Genomic DNA, 18,299 nt, shown 5'->3' with positions numbered 1-18,299 from the left:
AGAACATGGATAAATCTCCCAAATATTGTGCAGAGTGAAGGAAGTCTTACATTAAAAAAAGAGTGTATATCGCATGATTTCATTTACATGCTAGAATATGCAAAACTAATCCACAGTGGAAAAAATCAGAACAGGGGGTACCTCTGGGGTTTGGGGGAAGGATTCACTGGGAAGAAGAATGAGAGAATTTTCTGAGTTCCATATCTTGATAGGTTATACATGTGTATGTTTGTTTAAACTTAGTCAATGCAATCTTAACAAAATCTTTTTAAAAAATACCTCAGTTTGTCTGAATGTAAAAAGGCTATAAGAAGCAGTGCAATGAGGCAAATACTGAAGCCTATTAAAAATGTGACAATTTTTAAACTCTGTTTTCACACTTCTAATCATCCTGCCTGCCTACACTTGCCAAAAACTTGAAATGATAGCTGAAGGCACCTCTGAGGCCATTTCCAGGCATCTCCTGCCACCTCATTCCTTGTCTGCAGAGATGGACAAATGATTGCTTTGGGTTCATAGCTCACTTGCAAGTTCAAATCATAGTCATTGCTTTTAGATCATCTCCTTGTTCACGTATAGAGTTAGGGAACGACAGCGGGTTCCAAACAGGGAAACTGGTTATCGGGCAACATAATTATCAAACAGCTACACGTTTACAGTCCCTGTGGCACAGGTACTAGAGAAACATAGCAAGGCTTAGAAATGTCTTTGGCCACCAAGGTTATGCTTTTACACATTAATTGTGTGAAATAAATAAATACATATACTTATATATCAGCATACATAATATGTGTATTATTGTGTGTTAATGATGATATTATTATTATTGTGTGTGTGTGTGTATAAATAACAAAGACACTTCATATCCAGCCTTATAAATCTGCCAAAACTAAAACTAGGTTGCCCAAATATTTTAATGGCAGGTTTTCACAGATCACTGATGAAATCTATACGTTCTCATCCCATGACATCAAGGTCAAATTCAACTCACTAAATAGTCATGGCATATTTCCACAATAGCAAGTTAAAGAGCAGAGTTTCCAGAAGCGGAATAGGGGTGTTTCCATTGAAATTACAGCATACTTTCTTACACGAGTGCCCTGTTGCTCATTTGTTAGCATTTGTTAGTCTTTAAAAATTTCTTCATCTCTGAGGACTCAATGAAATCCATGGGTCTGGATTGGAAAACACATAGAGCTTTCTTGAAAGTCAAAAGAAGTTCAGTAGCTATTTGCTTATAGACTAACTCATCCATCTAGAGATTGATCTCTGCCTAATTCCCTGTGATTCTATTGCTATTATTTATGAGGACTGCGGCATCGTGTATCAGAAATTACCAACCAGTCAGCACTGATAGGTAGGTATTTTTCTTGTGCATTCAGTGGCAAGACACATATATAATAAATTCTTAGGAACTTTATCTCTTTCAGTTAGAGTCAAAACACCTGCTGACTCAGTGATTTGCCACGAAATCTATTCCTGGATAAAAGGGAAGACCACACTCTACAGAAAAGAAATATTTCAATACTTCAGCATCTCCAGGAACAGAGAGGTACTAATGAGAAACAAAGTAAGAAACTATATTCCATGACTGAGAAATTATTTCTAAATATTTTTATACTATTTTAAATTTGTTCTTAATGGAAAAATAGCAAGAGATTAATTGCCTACATATCCATTGGATAAAAAAAATTAACAAACTTATTTTACTTTTATAGTTGCACACATAGGAGTTATTAACCATCTGCCTTTGTATTATTTAAACATTATACAAATAAACATTATTTTACAACCAGAAAAGTTACTCATAGAACTGTACATTTATTCCCCAATAATTCTTCTTTGCCACTTTAATAAAGGCCTAAAGTTACCATGATTTCAACTCTTTTTAAAATTCATTACCTATAAAACTAGGAAAAATAGATGACGATACAATATTTCATTGTAAATGAATAAGGCCTTAAAGAGATTTTTAAAAATTTACCAGCAGCATCAATTACCTCCTTTTGAGGAAATAGTTACGAGGGAAAAAAATGACACTCTAAATCGTAACTCAGGCTGTTAAAGGAAATGAGGGTGACACAGACAACTACCAGTTGACAGTTCCACTAATGCTTTTACATAGGCAACTATCCTCTTGCATAACAACAGAACATGGATAAATGAATTAACATTTTACTTCTCTGCTTCTTCAAAGCAGAAATGCGTATGTCTCCAGAATCAGATAATATATCATATAAAATAAATAGAAAGACATATTTCCTATGTAAGGCAGGGAACAGAGGAAAGAGAGGGGGTAAACAGAAGTGGAGACAAGGCTTAAGAACTGAAGAAAGTATGTTTTGACCCAAATTTATTAAGATTAGAGAAACACCCTGAAGAACAGAAGTCAGAATAAACCAGCCAGAGAAAAATCTGCATTGAAGACAAACTCTGATGTGCACTCTAAAGCTGAGATGAGACAGAACTCTGGAGAAATGCAATATTCAGCTGAGTATTGAATGGAGCATGCGCATGAGGAAACTACTGAGACCCAGAAAAAACAAACACACCATAAGGGCAGGAGGTAATAGTGCCCAGCATCCACACAAGGCTACAAGTAGTGCCTATTCACAACAGCCAGACTGGAAAAACCTCATGATTCACAGAGCATTAAGTTAAATACACAGAATGGTATTTCATCAGTAGTGGGAACTAATCTCTCCTAGAATGAGCATGTTTCAGTCAGACCTAACAAATCTTAAAGGCAAGAATGGAAAGGATCAAATTGTTTTCAAGTAACCTAACTGTGTCTCAGTAAAAATGCTCAAGACTATATGAATAAAAATATCCAGCACTCAACAAAGGAAAATTCACAATGTCTGCCAAGCCTATAAAGAGACTGGGAAATATGATCCATCATTCACAGAAAAATTCAATTAATAACCCGGAATCGACACAGAATAAAAAGGCAATGACTTTAAAAAAGTTATTATAACTATTTTCTATATGTTCAAAATGTTAAAGACATGGAAGATATAAAAAGGTATAAATCCAACTTCCTAAAATGAAAATTATAATAGATAAGAAATGCATTAGCTGGGATTAACAGTAGGTTAGTACAGAATAAAAGACTGGATTTGAAAGACAGAGAGGCAAGAGAATTTTTAAAAATAGAGTATCAGTGAGTTTTTGTAAAAACTTGAAATACACTATACAGTATATGTATAATTGGAGGCCCCAAAGGAAGAAAGGGGCAATGAAAAATATTTGAAGAAATGATGACTGAAAATTTTCAAAATTTGATAAAAATGATAAACTCACAAATCCAAGAATACCAATGAACCCCAAGCACAAGGAACAGAGAGAAAACTACACAAAGTCACATTGCAATCGAATTGCTCAAAACTAGTAATAAAGAAAAATGTAAAAGCAGTCAGAAAAAGACAGTGTTATACAGAGAGGAATAACTATGACAGGAGGTATCTCACTGGAAGCAAGCAAATAAGAACACAGTGAAGCAACATCTTTAAAATACTAAAAGAAAAAAGACAAGTTTTGACAAGGAAATTGGAATCCTGATACATTGCTGGTAGGAATGCCAAATAGTTCAGTAATTGGGAAAAATGTCTGTAAATTCATCAAAAAGTTAAACATATGACCTAGTAATTCCATTCTCAAGGTATATCTCTAAGAGAAATGAAAGTATGGATCTTCATAAAAATTTGTACATGAATGTTCATAGCAGCATTATTTATAACAGCCAAAAAATGAAAATAACCCAATAGCCAACCGATGAATGGATAAACAAAATGTGATATATCCATACAATGGAAAATTATTTGGCCATAAAAAGGAATGAAATACTGACATATGCTACAATATGAATGAATCTTGTTTACGGCTGTGCTACCCTGAACAAGCCCCATCCCGTCTGATATTGGAAGCTAAACAGGGATGGGCCTGGTTAGTGCTTGGATGGGAGACCACGTAGGAAGATCAGGTGCTGTAGGTGTAAAAAATAAAAAAATAAGAGATTGTAAGCTGACAAGGTCCTTGTAATCTGTGAGGTCAACCAAGGGTTGCCTTGCCTAAAAAAAAAAAAAATGGATGAATCTTGGAAACAAAGAAGCCAAATACAAAAAGCCACCTAGTGTATGATTCCATTTATATGAAATGTCCAGAATAGGCAAATCCATAAACAGAGAGTATATCAGTAGTTGCCAGGGGCTGAGGGAAGGTGGGCATGGAGAGTGACTGCTAATGAGTCTGAAGTTTCTTTTAATGAAATTGTTCTAGAATTAGATAGTGTTGATGGATGCACAACTCTATAAAAACCTCTGATCTATAGACTTCAAAAGGGTAAACTTTAAGGTATATGAATTATATATCGACGATGCTGTCATAATTTTAAAAAATGATAGAAATTCACTGAGGAAGGTATTTAAAAGGTGAAAGCTAGTGTTACTAATGGTATGCTATGTACAAATACTATGCATAAAAATAAACTGTAAAGAAAAAATTTAAAATAAATAAAAGGCTCAAATTATAAAATTAGATGGAAAAGAAAGACCAAACAAAATGCTGCCTACAAGAAATGTAGTTTAAATATAAAGACACAAATAGATTAAAAGGTTGGAAAAGATATACTGTACTAACACTAATCAAAAGAAAGCAGAAATGGTTAGAATACTAACAGAAAAACAGACTTCAGAGCAAAGAACATTACCAGGGAAGATAATGTTATTTCATAATGATAAAGAGATCAATTTTTAAAGATAATATAATAATCTTAAACATCTATGCACCTAATAACAGAGCTTCAAAATACTTGAAGCAAAAATGACAGCATTACAAGGAGAAATAAACAAATCCACAATTATCTTTGGAAACTTCAATACTCCTCTCTAGTGAACAGAGTTCTAAGAGTACCCCTCAAATTCCCAAACCTTACTATAAATGCCCTGCATGATTCCTAGCCGAAACTTGTATATATGAAATTTCACTCCAATGAGCACATTATGTTATATGGCAAAAGTAAGGAATTTTGCACATGTAAGTAAGGTCAATTATCAGTTGACTCTGAGTTAAGAAAATTATCTTGAGTGAGTCTGACCTAATCAGATTGGTCCTTTAAAGTAGGGTCTAGAGATTAGAGATGAAATAAGTCAAAGACTCTCTGTCCTACTAGCCTTGAACAAACAGGCTATCATGAGTTCTGCAGCTGCAAGGAAGTGCATTATCCCAACAACCACATGAGCGTGGAAGAGGACACCAAGCCTCAGATAAGAACACAGCCCTAGCTGACACCCTGATTGCATTCTTCCGAGACCCTGAGCACAGGACCCAACTAAATCATCTCCAGATTCCTGATTTGTGGAAACTGTGAGATAACAAATTTGTGCTGCCTTAAGCCTAATTTGGGGTAATTTGTTATGCAGCCATAGAAAGCGACATATCCTCTCTCAATAAATAAAGAAATATAGACAGAAAATCAGTAAGACTGTAGAAGATTTGAACAACACTATTAAGCCAATTGACCTAATTGGCATTTATGTAACACCAGACCACAGCAGAATATGCATTCCTTTTAAGTGTTCAAGAATACTTACCAACAGACTATATTTTAGGTGATAATAGAACTCCCAATAAATTTCAAAGGATTCAATTCATACAAATTATATCCCATGACCACAACAGAATTAAGTTAAAAATCGGTAACAGAAAGATCTTTACAAAATTCCCCCAAATTAGGAAACTAAGTAAGACATTTTTAAATAAACCATTAGTCAAAGAAAAAATTAAGAGAATGATCGTACCTTAATATTGCTAAACACCACAAAGACTGAGCAATTAGGGCTTCACAAAGTGTTAGGTAAATGAACAATCAGATGTAGACTTAATTACTGTATTTAAATATTTTAAAAATGCAACTACTATAGAAAATAATGAGCTTCTATTGCAGGAATTGAAAAAGGAGTGTTATACTCTCAAATATTTTCCTATAAGTTGACAAAAAGAAGCTGTCTCTCAGCCTGATGGCAATGAGAGAAGATGAATCATTGCTTGTGGAAACCAATCTATTTAGTCACTTTGGACTGCTGTTATTTATTACTTGTCGGCACATGCTGTTAGTTCAATTAAATACAAAAATCTGAAGTTCTCTTTTGTTCCCACCCCCATCTTAAATTTTAGAAAAATGACACAGATTTGAAACATTGAAAGAACATTTTAAGTTTATTATGTTTCTATTATGTTACTTAGGTGTTGTTTATTGAACATTCTGCCACAAAAGAAAGATTATTCATTGCTTTGATAAGTTAAATTTCAATGTTTACAGAGACTAGATATGGAAACATAATTTGGGAGCTCTCCTTCCAGGATAATATAAACACAAAAATTTAAAACAAGACACTTGGAAAAAAGCATTCATTGCAACACTGCTGAATTGTGAGGAAGAGGGAGACAGCAAACACAGCTACCAAAAGTTCAATTTCCTGACTGTAGGGTAACTGAATTACTTCAGATAAGTCAGTATACCCATACTTGTTGAATACAAAGTATAGGAATTTTGCTTTGACCATACCACAGGGTTCTCATCATTTAATTGAAATCAACCATTAACAAAACCTTGTTTATATAAAGTACCTGACATATAGGGGCATGTGTTGCCATGAAAAAATATTTGGAAAATCTGCCAAGAAATGTATGGTAAGTAAATATGCCACCTACCCCTGCCAAACATAAAAGACTGTTATCCCTCATTATGTTTATACTTTTAAAATGTCAAACACAGACCACTAGTCCCGGGGCTAATTTCAGCTTTTAGTGATAAACATATCTCATGTTTCAAATAACATTAAAGTGCCATCTACCACAGAGTACACAAGCCCATTTTCTTTATTTTTTTAGTTACCAATAACTACAAATTTTCCAGCAAACTTAAAGAGTTTGACTGCAACTATGACTTGAAGCATTTAAATGTAAGTGACTATAACAGCTATTTTCAAATAGTTGCCTGAAGATGATGCCTCATTTATTCAGTAAATCAAGAAAAGAGGCTGCCTAGTCTTACACCAAAACAACTTTTTTCACACAACACTTAATTGCACACAATTGCACATGAACCCTATACCTTGCAGACTCGGATTCATCATTAGAAACATGAACTATAGACCACATAACTATAGCTCTTTCACTCCTTTCAGTGAGAGCTCTCATTTTTCCCTGTTGGATGTGCTTCCTCTGCACATCTCCCAGCACTTTCTCCCACTCGTCCAAAATTTTCTGAGCTTAAAGAATCGGCAACCATAGTTAATACACAATTCTAGGATACTGACACTTTGTAATTTCTTGATTTTATGTACTAGATCTTGATACCGTAAGGGTATCAACCCTATGGCTTTCATATTTGTACAAACGTTTTTCCTCCAAACAGTTGTTTGCTTTTTATCTTTTTACTCCTTATATTCTTGCCAACACTGAGTATTTCATGTGTGTGTGCACGTGCGTGTACATATGTACTGCTAATTTATCAACAGATAATAAGTACTGGAGAACAAGGGAAGACAGCTAATAGATTACATTTAGATAGTGGGTTTCCTCTCTATACTTTTCTCTTTTGTCCATGTTATTTGCAATAAGCTTACAATACTGCAAATGAGAAATAAGAAATTAGGAATTAAGAAATAAAGCTTAAAAAAAAACCCTCTAAACTCATTATCATCTAGTGCACATATACTTTGATAATTTAAACTGTAGTTGTGAGAGAAAGATAAGAGAAAGAGAATTAAAATTTGAGTGACATATGCAATGAAATTATTAAAGAGAATAGGAAGGAAAAACTGGCATGACCAAAAACTTTAATCTTTTCCTGTAATAAAAAAACACTAATTAAAAAATAAATGGTTTTGAAAATCATATGCAATAAATATTCAATTTGTTATTTTGAACTAGATCTTAAATAGCCCTTCCAATCAGAAATTCTGTTCCTCTTGTTCACTATGATTATAAAATTCTCAATTATCTACACTAAAAATGAAACACAGTTTTTAAAGTTGTTTTAAAGTATAAAGGTTGAGAATACAACAAAGAATTTTTAAAAAGTTTAGTCTCAAAAAATGATCATTTAAGGAAGAAAATGAAGGACAGGAAAATGTCAGAAGGGCAAAAGAAAGAGTGAGGTAGAAGAGAAAAGAGAAGAGAAGACCAGTAAGGTTTATCAAGAAAGTTGGTCAAATAGGGCTGGTTCAAAGCAGACACATCAACCAAGCTTACAGGCCTGTTTCAAGAAACAAGAAAAATCCCAAATAAACAACCCAACACTACATCTTAAAAACCTTGAAAAAGAAGAACAAACAAAGCCCAAAGTCAGGAGAAGAAAAGAAATAATAAAAATTAGAGCAGAATTAAATGAAATTGAGAACAAAAGGACAATTTAAAAAATTAATGCAATAAAGAGTTGGTTCTTTGAACAGACTCATAAAATTGACAAACCCTTGGCTAGACTCATTAAGGATAAAAGACAAAGGACACAAATAAACAAAATTAGAAATGAAAGAGAAGTTACAACAGATGCTACCGAAATACAAAATATCATACAAGAATATTATGAAAGATTATATGCCATCAAATTCAATAACCTAGAAGAAATGGACGAGTTATTAGAAATATACAAGCCACCTAGCCTGAATCACAAAGAACTGGAAAATCTAAATAGACCGATCAACAGTAAGGAAATTGAAACAATCATCAAAAACCTCCCCAAAAGTCCAGGACCATTTATTTTGCTTCACTAGTGAATTCTACCAAACTTGCAAAGATGATTTAATACTTGATCTTCTCAAACTTTTCCAAAAAACTGAAGACGGGACAATATTTCCTAACTAATTTATGAGGTCAACATTATCTGATACCAAAATCTGGTAAAGATAATACAAAAAAAGAAAACTATAGACCAATATCTCTGATGAATACAGATGCAAAAATCCTAAACAAAATACTAGCAAAATTGAATACAACAATATATTATGATCAAGTGGGCTTCATTCCAGGGGCACAAGGATGGTTTAAAATATGCAAATCAATTAATGTAATATACCACATAAACAAAATAAAGGATAAAAATCATATTATCATATCAATAGATGCAGAAAAAGCATTTGACAAGATATAGCATCCATTTATAATTAAAACAATAAAATGGATATAGAAGGAAAGAACCTCAACATAATAAAGGCCATACAGGACAAACTCTCAGCTAACATCACACTCAGTGGTGAAAACAAAACATCCGTCCAAGATCAGGAACAAGACAAGCCTTTCCGCTATCACTGCTATTATTCAATATAGTGTTGGAAGTTCTAGCTAGAGCAAGAGAAAGAAATAAAAGGCATCCAAATTGGAAATGAAGAAGTCAACTGTCACTGTCTGCAGAAGACATGATTCTCTATATTGAGAACCCTAAAGACTCCACTAAGAAACTATCAGAAACAATAAACAAATACAGTAAAGTTTCAGGATACGAAATCAACGTACAAAAATCCATACCATTCCTATACACCAACAATGAATTTTCAGAGAAAGTAATGAAAAGAAAATTCCTTTGCAATTGCAACAAAAAAATATAAAATACCTAGAAATAAACCTAATGAAGCGTATGAAGGATCTATACACTGAAAACATAAGACATTGCTGAAAGAAATTGAAAAAGACACAAAGAAATGGAAAGATATTCTGTGTTCAAGGATTGGAAGAATCAACATAGTTAAAATGACTTTATTACCTAAAGCAATATACAGATTTAATGAAATCCCCATTAAAATCTCAATGGCATTTTTTAAAGAAATAGAACAAAAATCATTTGCTTTGTATGAAATCACGAAAGACGCTGAATAGCCAAAGCAATCCCAACAAAAAAGAACAAGGCCAGAGGTATCCCTCTACTATATCTTGTCAAAGGAACAATAATCAAAACAGCATGGTATTGGCAGAAAAATAGACACAGACATAGGAACAGAACTGAGAGCCCAGATATAAAACTACACTTATATGCACAACTAATTTTCAACAAAGGAGCCAAACACATAATGGAGAAAGGAAAGCTTCTTCAATAAATGGTGTTGGGAAAACTGGAAAGCCACATGCAAAAGAATGAAACTAGACTGCTATGTGACAGCATATACAAAAATTAGCTAAAAATGGAATAAAGACTTGAATATAACATCTGAAACAATAAAATACATAGAGAGAAAAAAAGGCACTAAAACTAAAGAACCTTGGTCTCAAAAAGGTTTTTGTGAACTTGACCCCAAAGGGACATAAAAGCAAAAATGAATGGAATCATATAAAACTAGAAAGTTTCTGCACAGTAAAAGAAACAATCAACAAACAAAAAGGCAATCAACTGAATGAAAGAAGATATTTGTAAATAATACCTCCAATAAGGTGCTAATATCCAAATTATAAAAAAGAATTCTTACAACTCAAACACAATAAACAATCCATTAAAAAAATGGGCAGAGGACCTGAATAGACACTTTTCCAAGAAAGCCACTGGTGGCCAACAGACATGAAAAGATGCTCAGTATCATTTATAAGGAAAATCAAATTCAAACATTAATGAGATACTACCTCACACCTACTAGGATATCTATTATTAACAAGACAAGAAATAACAAGTGTTGCAGAGGATGTGGAGAAAAGGGAACCTTTGTATGCTATTGGTGGGAATGTAAATTGGTACAGCCATTATGGAAAACAGTATGGAGATTCCTCAAAAAATTAGGAATAGAATTACCATACGACCCAGTAATCCTTCTTCTGGGTGTCTACCCCCCAAAATTTGAAAACACTTATTTATAAAGACATATGTACCCCTATGGTTATTGCTGCATGATTCACAATAGCCAAGATATAGACAAACTAAGTGTCTTTCAATAGATGATTAAAGAAGGTGTGATACACGTACACACAATGGAAAACTACTCAGCTGTAAAAAATGAACTTTCCATTTGCAACAATGTGGATGGATCTTGAGAGTATCATGCTAAGTGAAATATGTCGGATGGCAAAAAACAAGAATCACATGATTTCACTCATATGTGGAATATGAAGCAAAAAGCAACATATGAACAAAAAAAATAAATTCATAGATACAGACAGCAGAATACTGGTTACCAGAAGGAAATGGGGAGTGGAAGGAAGACCAAGAGGGTCAAGGGGATCAAACATATGGTAATGGAAGGAGACTAGAATTTAGATGTATTATGAAGTTATATACCTGAAATTGATATACTGTTATTAACCAGTCACCCCAATAAATTTAATTAAAAAAAAATGCACAACTCACAATGCTTAAAACTTGAGGAAGAACTACAATTTAAAGATTCCTTAATTCCAAATCAATGCACCTAATAAAGGTTCATTATGGAGATTCAAAAAATAACTATCAATGAAATGTTTATCCTTCATAAGGTTAGATGCTTTTTTTAAAAAATCAATTAACATTAGTTAATATATAAATAGAAATATGAAAACCAAGTTCTTATAGTTGTCAATGGTGATGTAACTGGGAGAGACTGATTCATTTACTCAACGTGGAAAACGATAAGTTATTTAAGACTGATTTTTGCCATCGGTTAAAATTCACATTAAGTCCTGACTAAGAGTGTACATATTAGGTGAGAAATGATGATATCTTAAGGTTTATTTAAAAGAGAATAGCAGATTGCATAAACGTATATTTAAAAAACAAACAGAGATGATTACTTGTCCTCCACTTTCATATCCCTGCTGTATTTACAGTTATAGTCTTTGGTTCTTTCTCCTGTGACTACAGCAGCAGTTTGATTAACTAGTGTGCAGCAAAAACCTTTTGCAGGCTTCAGAATACATAAGTATTCCATTTACATTTTTAATGTTAATGGCAAGAAAGAACTATAAAACATGAAATTTGACCCAGCAAATGCAATATTTTAACATTTAAATTAGGCTATAAATAAGGTAAACATAATAATGTCTTTCATGTTGAAGATTTCTTATAGAAATAAACAGGAAGGTTTATATAATCATGATTGAGTCAAAGAACTTAATAATCAGATTTTAATTTGGTATCTTATTGTTCTTGATATCGTCTTTTCTTCCTTGTTTACTAATTTAAAAAAACCCACAAATAAGCTATTACACAGGTGTTTAATACCAAAAAAATTGTTTTATAGCTATCAACTATGTCAAGCTATATTTTTCAATAAAGGACAGAGGGGAAATTTTTATGTGACAGTATATACTGATACTTTCTGAATCTTATTTCAGGTAGAGAGGTTTTTTTGTTTTTTATTTATTTTGTGACCATTTTATAATAGACTGATAAATATGATAGGCAATAATACCAAATTTCCATTAATTTGGTGATTTTAAATATCATAATAAAGATAGAATCTTATTAAAAATCCTATATTTATTTAGAGGGAAAAAAATCAGTTACCTACCAAAACTTGTAGTTCTTTTTTGGACTTTGAGAAAATATGATCCAAATAGAGATGATACACTAAAACAGAAGAGTAATGAATAAATATAAATTGTTTAAAGGAAAATAATTTATCTTTTAAAAGTGACAAAATGAATTCGATTATTTTATTCTGAAAGTTTTAAAATGACATTAAAATATTGGCCCTTTGAATCTTAATGTCAATCTTATTTTTATGTATATGACTTTTAATCTTAATAGATTTTAAAAATCTTTAAACTGACATTAAATATTATAAGAATATAGCTAATGAAGTTAAATTCCTTTGCTATTAAGGAACAGTGCTAACTTGTTTTACCTTCAGGCTAACAACTGCTTCTACTAAGCAACATTAACAGGCTTTGGTTTTAAAATAAAAAATATCTTTAAAATACTTAAGGAAGTTTTGTCATAACAAAATAATTTTAAGAATGCTTTGTAAATAATTCACTAAGATATTTTACATATAAACTAGTTCTCCTTGACATAAAAATACCTTATTGTTTGTATATAATAAAGACTGAATACATATTTTAATAATAAAAATTCAGGAGTATCCTGGGAAGATGGTAGTAGCAAAAGCAGAGATTCTTAATGTTATCACATCTCTACATAAAACCAGAGCAATAGAAAGAAAAAACAAAATTCATGGACAATATAATATTTAAAATAAAACTAAGTACAGGTATCCTCCAAATCCCAAAATATAAGAATGTTAGAACAAAACACTAACAAGGCGTAAAACCTTCATTTATTAGCACTTCTGTGGGAGAAACCAAAGGGAAGCCAGTTGTACGTCTAACAGATCTGATAATAGGAGAAACTCAAAATAAGAAGAAATTATGGCAAGCCAATTTGAGACAGCAACTGAAACTGGGAGGGGTTTTCCCTCTAATAATACAGTAGGTTACTGCAAGATGTAAGACCATCTGAATGGAGCTGGAGCAGTCTAGTCCCTAAAAACTCTTTGAAATTGACCAGCCGGGGCTCCCTTTGAGGACAGAGTCACATACTAAGAAGAATCAATGGTTATCTATTCAAAATGAGCAAGATAGAGAAAATCAACAGGATGGAAAGGTAAGTACAGGTAAAAGTAGGGAAGGGAAAGAGTCAGGAAATCTCAGAAAGCAAGCCAGCATATTTTGAATGTTAGAAAATAAAACAGATAAAGGAGCATGAAGGTAAAAAAGCTAATCTGAACCAGGTTCCCTCTAAAAGTTCAGGAAAATGAGCTTCACATAAAAATGAGAAACAAAAATATCAAGGTCAAATCCTATGCAATATTATAAATAAAAAAGAAAGCGACGATAAGGAGCAGAATAATATCATGACAGATAATAAAAGTATACCAGAAAGAGGCACACTGACCATATCAAAACTATTACCTTGCATTTTAAAATGAGATCAACATAATTAAGAAAATGATACAAGCCCTAAAAGAACAATATGAATCAGAATTAGAAATAACAGGAAAAAATCATTTCAGAATGAAAACTAAGTTTGAAGAAACATAGGAGTGAATAAATAAAACAGATAATGCCTTAATGGAAATGGGTAAAAAGTGAAAAGTTTAAACTTAAAATGAATATAAAAAAAGATTCAAAAGTGACGTATACTAAAGATAAGTGAAGACTCAATGTAAATAACAAGAAATTCAGAAGAAAAACAAAGCAACGGGAAAGAATAAATACTACATTAATAATTTAAGTAAATGTTCTTAAAATTAAAAGTGTGAAATTACATAATGAAAGATCACACCACACATTTGAGAATACCAATACATAGTCTAGTAAAAATTACTGGAGTGAAACAAGGAAGAAAAACACATGACCATAAGCAAGTGTCATTGCCAGTCTCAAGTCTCACTGATTCTATCTAATCTGCTGTCCTCTCTGTCTACTATCTTTCTCTCACACTTTTCCACTAGGGGAAAAAAAAAAAAAATAGGTTAAAAGCAAAAGCAAGAACAAGTTAACAAAATTAAGTAACATCTGCTTAAACATAGACTACATTTGCTATTGTTCCCTTATTAAAGTCCACTGAAACAACAAGTAAAGAGATCAAAAGGACTAACTCATTTAGATAGTAAAAGGCAGATTGGTTAATAAAATTTTAGAAGCTGAAACACAAATGAGTGGAACTGACCTAGGGAAGAAGGTTGCAACCTAAGAGCCTGCAGCAAATTAAAAAACCACCTGATTCTAAACACAACGCAAGTAAGGCTCAGTAGTAAAGATTCTAGGTTCCTCCAAAGACTCAGAATGCCATCAGTAAAACATGAAAATTGGTCTCCACAAACAGGCATCCATTCATTCACCAACTCCACAGAAGAGTGCAAAAGTTGAAGCATTAGATTCTAAACTAAGGCACACCGAGCAGAGTTAAAGACAGGTCTATTAACCTGTTAAACAAGAGGATTAAGTAAAAAGCCTTCATAGTGAACTATGGATATCCTCGGCCAGCCCAAGAGAAAAGTGAGGCCCAATTAATCAGCCTCATCCACAGAGAGCTTCCAAACAGCTTTTTAGTGTCTTACTCTTACATGTGAAGGCAGCCAAACACCACCATAGATTTAGGAAATTTGAGAAAACATCAGATAAAGAGCAACACAAGAAAAAAGTTAAGTTGAAGGGAACAGAAGGCAAAAAAATAGAGGAAAACTTGAAAACAACTACTAAAATTAACATCCTCAGGTAAAATGTCACATCCATGAAACCGTCAAACAAGGCCTGACAGTTTAATTGGTAAAGATTTAATTTGTAGAAAAACAGTGTGTCCTTTTTAGATTCAGGCAGCTTATTCCTTATACAAACAGTGAAAAACAGGAGCCAAGTACCCATGGCACTCGTGCTGGGTGACAACAGAGTAAAAGAGATGCAAGAGGATTGATAGGATAACCTGTTGTCTAAAAGCTAGTGCCAGGCTGCAGCTAAACAATTTTACAGCCTGCAGCTGTGCCCTAAATTGGGCTAGGCAAAAAGTGTCATGTCTCCAAGGAAACAGGCAAATGGGAAAATTGCCTCAAGACCTCCTTCTGCAAGATGGGGAATCTCCGACAGGTAAAAAAAAGGTAGATGAGAAAATGTTCTTGTGACCTCTCCTCACAAAACTGCCTCTCTAGCCTTGTTCCTGGGAGGATCACACGGTGTTGGGTGTTGCACCAAGACTTAGGCCAGTCGGAGGATCAGGCTCTGCCTGCATGGCCTAGAAGTAGATATATGAAAAGTAAACAGGATGGAGCCATTGCCCTGCTTACCTTCTAAGATCAGACAGGATCTGGCTTGTTCAGGGTAGCATGGCCATAGACAGGAATGTTTTTAAAGAAAAAAAAAAAAAGATAAGATTATATGTTTTTCATCCTATTGAGAAGAGATTTATACTTCTGGAAGACAGCATGAGTATTAATGTCTACTAGAGAAATCTGATCAAATGAAATAATATTTATATTATTAATTTCAAAAAATTTGAAATAAAAATTGGACCAAAAAATATAATTACAGATGTCACAAAGCCCTGTTATCAATAGTATTTACATAGTCAAAAATTTAAATATTAAATACTAACTTAAAAAGTGCACTGTAACTGCACTGTATTGAGAGGATGAGGGAGGAAGGTACACATTTAGGGAAAAAATGGAGCTTAACCTTCATATTCCAAAATAGACCAATAGATAAAATCTAAAACAAATGTCACGATATGGCATAATAATCATGTTGCTTAAAAATACAGAGATAAATGGAAAAAACGCTTGAAAGATTTGAAAGTGGTTACCTCTCAGTAACAAATGCTGGTATAAAAAGAAAAGGGGAAAAAGACTATTTTTTGTGATAAGCCTTGGAGGAAACATTTTTGACTTAACTTTATTTATATATTATTTTGCAATAAGGCAATAAAGATAACCTAAGTTTATGGGCCAAAGTGAATAATTCTAGACAGTATACTTACCAAGTAATCCTGACAATATTATAATAAGTAAAATGAAAAAAAACAACAACAAAAACTAGATTCTTCTTCATATCCAGCAACACTATGGGACAGAGGGATTAAACAGATTACTTCATTCTGAATAGGAGGAAAAAGGGGAGAGGTAAGAAATGCATAAACTTAAGAGTTCCTTAACATTTTGCAATATTCAGATGATATTTTATAGAATTGTATACTTGAAACCTATATTTTATTAACCATCACCTCAATAAATTTAATTAAAAAGGGGTTCCCTAAATTTTCAAAAATTTTATGGTATTCTGTACTAGAATCATAAATTATAGCAGGAAAAAAATCATATACTGGTTAACAATTTATTTCTCTCATTTTACAGTTACTTGTCCAAGGTTACACAGCTAGTTTGGACAGAATCAGAACCTTCCTTCTTACCTCTTAAACCTTTCATTGTAATGCTTTTTAAAATAAGGATTAAATATCAAGGAAATGTATTTGAATTCCTATTGATATTCATTAGTACTGTTTTGTTTTAAAAACAGGAAAGACTGACAGTAAGTCACACAAAAAGCAAGGGAGAAAACTATCAATAGGAGACACTGGTTGGTATAGGAGGGATGGAGATGTTACATTTTTTTTTTAAAACAAACCAATCTTCTAGCTGTAGAAGGGGGAAAAAAATCACATATTCTTGAGGGTTTGCTGCACTTATATAATAAACTTGGTATCATATTTCAATAAAATGTACATTTAGGAAGTTTAAAAAAGGGAGTCTACTTGGAGATAAAGAAAATGTAAAAATATCTAGCATTTATAAGTTAAAGCATATTGGTCTTTTACTTTTTAAGAATTAAACAGATACAATAATGGAAAAGTATCTATAACTGAACTTGCTTTTCCTAATTTTTATGATGGAATAGAAGAGAATTTTTAAAACTTTTAGGCTGCCATCTATATTTGGACCAAATTATGGGTTCACTCCCGCTTTATTTACCTTGAAAATGGTACTGAAAAATATTTTATTGCAATTTGTATTATTGTTCAAACAGAACTCTAGTCAGATAGCTGATCATGCCCTAGGTTCTAACCATTTGTTCAAAGTAGGTGTTGGCAATAAGATTTATAAGGAAAGGATATATTGACTAATAGTTTTAAGAACCAGTGTTCAACAAAAGGATTTGGAGGGTTTTAGGTGATTTTTCATAATTAGCATGTTATATAGGTAACCCGGTAATAGGTTTTTAGGCTATATCTAATTTGTAAATTAGTAGGAACATTGAAACGTGGCCAGAGTCTAATGCAGAGGGACCATTATTATCGGTTGCTACCTATCATTCAAAATTTGGGTCAAGTTCCTGGTCAAATACCAGGATTACTTGATTTTATATGGAAAATTAGGCTGCCATATTTTTTTCTCTTTTAATTTTAATTTTCCTTACCTTGGCAAAAGGGAGGAATTAGGCATAAAAAGCAGCAGCACCCATATCTTTATTGGTCTATTCCATGCTAAAACCTATACTTTAACATCCCTGAGTTTAAGATTTTGAACAAGATTGAACACCTTAAAGGTAATCAATAAATACCTGTGAGCCGATGATTTAAATAACAGCATCAGATCAATACATGGTATTTTCCTATTACTTAGGCATTTCTAAAACAAACTTATCTCTATTCTCTAAAGCTATTCAGTTTCAAAAAGCTCTCATGTCTTTCGACATGAAAAAAGAAATAAAAAGAATAAGAGGAAAAGTTGAATTTCCAAGTAGGACTCTAAGTAGCCTCTAATTTGTTCAGCTCATTCTGCCTCACACATACACATTCCAGTGAAATGTCCTCTAAACCATTCTGCACACTGAATAAAGCAGACACACAATGC

General features: G+C 32.7%; 1 pseudogene; it reads left to right on the top strand.

Annotated features, from left to right (window-relative positions):
* Window positions 1-3,875: 3,875 nt before the first annotated feature.
* Window positions 3,876-3,994, top strand: LOC120617200 (uncharacterized; annotated as a pseudogene).
* The last annotated feature ends 14,305 nt before the right edge of the window (window positions 3,995-18,299 follow it).

The sequence above is a fragment of the Pteropus medius genome, unplaced genomic scaffold, assembly GCF_902729225.1.
Source record: "Pteropus medius unplaced genomic scaffold, Ma_sr-lr_union100, whole genome shotgun sequence".
NCBI classification, from domain to species: Eukaryota; Metazoa; Chordata; class Mammalia; order Chiroptera; family Pteropodidae; genus Pteropus; species Pteropus medius.
The sequence above is the reverse complement of the archived record's forward strand: the minus strand, read 5'-3'. Positions and strand labels throughout refer to the sequence as shown.